The sequence below is a fragment of the Vidua chalybeata genome, chromosome Z (assembly GCF_026979565.1).
Source record: "Vidua chalybeata isolate OUT-0048 chromosome Z, bVidCha1 merged haplotype, whole genome shotgun sequence".
Lineage (NCBI taxonomy): Eukaryota > Metazoa > Chordata > Aves > Passeriformes > Viduidae > Vidua > Vidua chalybeata.
The window spans coordinates 47851538-47857703 of NC_071570.1; positions in this window are offsets into that span (position 1 = coordinate 47851538).

Below are 6166 nucleotides of genomic sequence, written 5' to 3' on the forward strand. Positions count from 1 at the left end.
TGTGCTCTCTTGAGATACTGGTCTGCAATCTGGTGGATGTGTCTGCAAAGATACCAGGTAACGAAAGCAAGTTAAAGTAGTTAAAAGACTTGTGAAAGGACACAGGAGAAAATTATTTCTATGTCTACTCTACCTTCTAGAATTCCAACCTTCCTTTCCTGGGCCCAGATATTTAGGCTAGGCTTGTGCTTTCACCCCAACTACTCTACTGTCCTTGCTAGAGAAATCTGGTTGAAAATTACCTTAAACCTTTGTCAGAATTCCAGTGCTTCTCTGTTTGGACTTGACCAGGGTAATCCTGGCTAAAAAATGCAGAAAACATTTCAAAGTCCAGCTTTAAAAGGATGGCCATTGCTTTATTTGTGTTTAATTAAAAATAATTATGAAATAATAGTAATTGTTTTCCAGACTCATGGTAATTAGCAATCCAACTTACAGGTCCCATGGGAAAGAGCCTCAGTTTCTGCAACTAGTGTGCTTGAATATTGACTTGCTCTAGACATTGCCAAGGTTTTGAGTTCAGCAATTTGTTGGGAGGCGGTTTCTAACTTTGACTTTTAGCAGTTTAACTGTCATGCTCCAAACCACAGAGTTTTACTATAGCCTCCATTTCCCTTTGTTTTACCTGAACTTCTCATCTTGCTCTGCAAATCCTATGCCAGAATGAGTCATTCCTGCAGGATTAGCTCTGATTTTTCAACTCCTCTCTCAGTGTTGCCCAGACTAGTTCTGAGGAGAAAAAACTGACACGCCCCATTCAGGATGTGTAAGAAGTGAATGAAAGAAATTATCTTCAGTGCTCAGCTATTTGCACTGAACCAGCAAGAGCCACCCCATCTCTCCACCACAGCTGAGCCCTCAGCATGGCACAGTGTCGTTGACAGCACTGGGCTGGCAGCTCCAGCCAAGGGGATGCACCGATGCCCCCCCTCTGTTGGGTAATTCCCCCTTGCTGCTGGGATCCACACAAGGATGTTGATTTGCTCCACATCTCAGAGGGGATATCCCGAGAATGACCTAGGAGGGACTCCAGGACGGAAGGGGCACCAAGTGCTGCCCATGGGGTGCACTGCCCTGGGAGGCTGCACTGAGCCCAGCTGTGATCTCGCGCCTTTAGGGTGGAGGTACCTACTGGAGGCCCCCTCTTACTACTGACTGCAGAGGTCAGGCCTGTACCTCCTGTGTTCAACACCTTGTCCAGACCAGATAGTCTTCTGCTCACTTACTGGAAGCAGATCTTAGCCTGTCCCTGCCCTCCGACCTTTTCTTATGCTCACATCTAAATAAACACTTCTTATAGGAAGAAATGGTATTTTTAAAAATTATTTTCACATTTAAATTTCCACCTCTCCCTTGTTCTCTGCTTTGTAAAGTAATAAAGACACTCTGTATTGTGGTTTAATCCCAGCCAGCAACGGAGTGCCCTGCAGCTGCTCACTCACTCCCCATGGTGGGATAGGGGGGAGAACTAGAAGAGCAAAACCAATAAAACTCAGATAGAGATGGTTTAATACGTAAAGCAAAAGACACACACACAAGCAAAGCAAAACAAGGAATTAATTCACCGTTTCCCACAGGCAGGCAGGTGTTCAGCCATCTCCAGGACAGCAGGGCCCCATCATGCCTCATGGTGACTTGGGCAGATAAATGCCATTGCTCTGAACCTCCCCCCGCCTCCTCCTTTTTCCTCCAGCTTTTTACGATGAGCATGACACCATATGCTGTGGGCTATCCCTTGGGTCAACTGGGATCAGATATCCAGGCTACATCCCCTCGCAACTCCGTGTGCACCCCCAGCCCCCTCTCTGGTCCGGTGGGTGAGAAGCAGCAAAGGCTTGGGCTCGGTGCAAGCCCTGCTCAGCAGCAACAAAAACATTCCTGTGTTACCAACACGTATTTCAGCACAAATCCAAAACACAGCCCCATACTAGTCATCACTGAAGAAATTAACTCGATCCCAGCAAAAACCAGGCCACTCTCACACAGCAAATATTGCATTGTCTCACAGCAGAGTAAAGGGGAGGGAATCTCAAAAGTCTCAAAATGATGCCACTACACTTCCCTTTCCGTGTCCAAAACATGAAGTGATCCTGGAAGTGATTGTTAAATCACTTGGAAGATCTGTTTTCTGATAATGGTCCAGCATGGTCGGCAAATCTATTATTTGCATATGAATACCCAAACTGCATAAGCAAAATTGTCAGAGCCAGCCGGAACAAAGAAAACCTGAGCACCTGGCATTCTGAGAAGTCCTTTGCTTGTGTTCTCAGATCATTTTCCTGTATCATTGACAGGACTTGAGCTGATTTGACAGAAACTCCTGGAAATCGTGTTTTTACCACATGAACAGAGAGAACTACAGAAATGGCAAGGTTTCTTCTCCAATAAAAACTTAAAGCATGGTTATACTCCAAGTTAGATCAGCTTGTTCTGGGCCATGACCAAGTAAAATTTTAAAAAGCCCGACAGACAGAGATCCCACCATCTCTTTGGGAAACCTGTCCCACAGCACAGGCTTCACAAGAGAAATACGGACTGGTCACAGAACAAGTAAGACCAGACTGTCCAAAATCAGAAAGAGATTTCTGAAACTTTTTGCTGTCCCCGGAAATACATGAGTTCACTGCCTATTTTTATTAGCAGCACAAAACTTAAAAACACTTATTTCTCTCCAGATTACCATGACCTACACACTTTTGGTTAGAAGTACTGCCGCAGGCAAACGCTGGGCAGATGCTTATCTAGTGTAAATCCCCACAGATCTGTTAACTTCAGCAGGATGCCAGCTATTCACTGCCTTTTCAGTCTTGTTTTTAAAAAAGCTTGAATTTGAAAAATAACCCATTTTCTCATCTGGGGAGAGAGAGAGATTTTTGTTACAGGCTCAAGCAAAACTCCAGCAGATTTTGGAAGGTACTTGGAAATAGGGCATTACTTGGTAATTACCATGGTGACTGCTAAAGGGTCAGAGAGAGGCAATGAGAACAAAGAGGCCTAGGGAAAAAAAACAGGGGCCCTTTGTAAAAGTATTCAGATTTTGTCTGCCAGCGCCAATAAGCTCGAACTATCCCCACTTTACACTTTGTTTTTTAAATAAAGACTATTTTCATCCCTCAGGCATGGAATTACAGCCGGGTAGCACTGAGTCCTACCGATCCCCCATCAGCATCAACTCCCGACAGCTGAATGCTTCCGTGGCAGCAGCGGCACTCACAGCTCACGGCACTGCCAGGCGTGGTTTAACATCTAGCGGTGCACTGTGCACGGCTCGGGCACACGCACGCACACAATGCTGCAGTTTTTTTCCTTTTTAAGTACAATTTTTCTTTCCTCGGTCAGTGTTTGACACACTCCCCAGCCTGGGCATCCACGTGGCTGCGCCCAAGGCCAGGAAAGAGCCCAGAGAGGCTACTCAGCTTTGACTGGGAGCTATTTCCAAACTGGGAGTTTTGCCTCCAGCCGCAGGGCCACGCCGTGGCTGTGCCTTTGTCTCTCCCTGCAATCCCTGCTGCAGGCTCTGACACAAAGTCTTTGCTCCCCAGTTCTGCCTCTGACCTGTTTTGTTGCTAAGGGCTTCCCCAGAAAAACCCGAAATGAGTCACAAACTTGGCTCACAAAAGGGCTGGGTTCCTAAACCTACCTACTGAAACAGCTTATTTTTGTTATCAAGTAGAGTCATGCAAAGCGTGCAAAAAGCCGCCGTTTCCAGGGAAGGGCAACAAGTGTTTTGTTTAATAATGCTCACTAATAGAGTTTATTCTGTGTTTTACCTTGGTTTAAAGAAAAAAAATAAGGAACAAAAAACACCTTTTTGTTGTCTGTATAGACCAGTCCTAGAAAGCTGTGACATTACTTTTCATCGGTCTATGCTTGTAACAAAGTGATGCTGAGAGTATTTGATTCCAGACCAAGACTCAGAGGAGACAAAACTTAGGTGAGCTTTTTTCTGTCTACCCGTACAAGATTCTCTCCACAAAACAAACCTCTCAACTAGTGTTCCAGCAAAGGCTCTTCATATTCTTCCAGCTCCACCCCCAACCCTTCCTCTCCACATTTATTGCTTTTCCACGGTACTTCTCTTTCTCTTTCCCCTCCTTCATGTGCTCCCAGTCTTACCCCACTGCTCCCATCTACTAGCTCCCCTTCATCTCCCTCCTTGGCTGATGCACTGCCTGTGAACAGAGCAAAGTGCTCTGCAAGGACCAAAGTTAAAAGCATGTCTTGGGACAGGGAATTGGTTAGTAAATTACAGGGCATTGCCACTGCAATTTGTGTAGAGCTTTAAATATCTATATTTGGGTGAAACAACATGAAGAACACTGCCAACAAAGAACACCAAGAAATTTCTCTCACCTGCACTGCGAAATGTACCTCTTAACTCTACAGTTTGGCCAAAATGACCTGTCCCCTCTCCATCCCATGCTTAAGTGTGAGTTAGAAAAAGCCAGTGTCCAGGACAATGTGGTTCTGTCCATAACAAAGAAAAAGAAAAAAGAAATAATACTTCTTTCCACATAGCATATTGAAGTAAAGCAGGATGTTTGCAAATAGATTTTGTTTGCAATATGGCAATTAATTAAATAATTAAATAATTAATTCCCAGCTCCCAAAGCAAGTAATTAATAATTCCCTCTAAACTGCTGTATTCTATCATTTTCTATCAAGCATCAGGTTTCACTAGTAGCTGTGAAGAGGGCTGAATTACTACTCTGGCAAATAGTGATTTGTCTTTAAAAAATTTGGCATCAGGTAACACTTCTGTGAACAAGCCACAAGGTCTTTCTGACCCTGTGGGCCCCCAGCAGGAGCTTCTGTCAGATGCCAGTGACACCTGTTGTGAGCCAGCAGAGCTGACCTGACATAGCAGGGTACCTGGGAAATACAGAGGAGGAGATGTTCACCCTGCCAGAGATTCAGCTTCTCAAAACTGTTGAATGATTGCCAAAATAGGGCATTTGATAGGTAAAATAGAACTTATTTCCATGCCAACAGTGTCTGAGGCTATTCAAAGATACCCATCCCGAAGATTTTCATGAGGTGCTGAAATTCACAGGCTTCAAGGGAGCAATAGCCATGAAAACTTCCTAACACCTGCACACCAAAATTAAAAACAAACAAACAAACAAACAAAACAAAAAAACCCAAAACAAAACAAAAAACCCCAACCACCCCCCAAAAACCACAAAACAAACAAACAAACAAGAAACAAACAAACAAACAAAAAACACCAAAAAACCAAAAAGCATAGCAAGTGATTTTCAGTTTATAGAAGAACCTGACTCTGCTTTGCATGTTTCCAGAAAAAGCCAGCTCTCCTTTTTGAAGAATCTGACAGATCTGCACTACTCCCAGTGATATCTTGGTGGTGCAAAGGCAAGAATGGGCAGCTTATTCTCTTGGAAACCAACTCCAAATTCTCCTTCGGCAGGAGAACAAATGAATGTGTTATGGCCCATCAAGCTCAGGCTGTATCCACACCACTTCCACCAAGAAGGTGCCTGCGCCTTGCTGCCCACATCACATGTGGTGTTTTCTATCGCTTCATTTTGTGGCTCCATGTCTTAGCTAATCAAGGCTCTCGCTGCCAGTGTGCACAGCAAGTTTCCATGTTTAACTGTTTAGGAGTGCTGGCACAGACCTCAGTTTGCCTGACAGGCTGTGCTCCTCAGGAAACCCAGTATGGAGTGAAACTCGCTGCAGGAGTCACTTTGGGGCAGTGTCCAGCCCCATGCACAGCATTCCCCGGAGTCTTTGCAGCAGGGCCCCAGCTGGGACTGGCACACGGGGCACTGCTGCCCCAGGGCACCACTTGCATCTCTCCTTTGCTGGGCTTCCCAAGCTTTCTAGCAGTCCTCTGCTCCCATTTATGGTGGTCCCTCAAGGTTGGGGCCTTGCCTCTTCCTGTGTCAGCCACTCCCTCTAGTTCAGTGCTACCATCATCCCAGAGCACCAATCCTGCACATCTCCCATGCTGGATGGACAATCCTTTTGCCATTATGCTACTCACACTGAAATCCCAAGTGGGGCAGCGTCCCAAAAGGAATGGTCAGAGGTGGTGCTCTGCTCTGAGAGAGCCTGCCCTGCCCACCTGCACCTGCCCTTATTGCAGCTCATCTGCTGCAAGTCCTGTTTCTCCCCAGGAATCAGGAGAGCTGCTGGGCTGTCA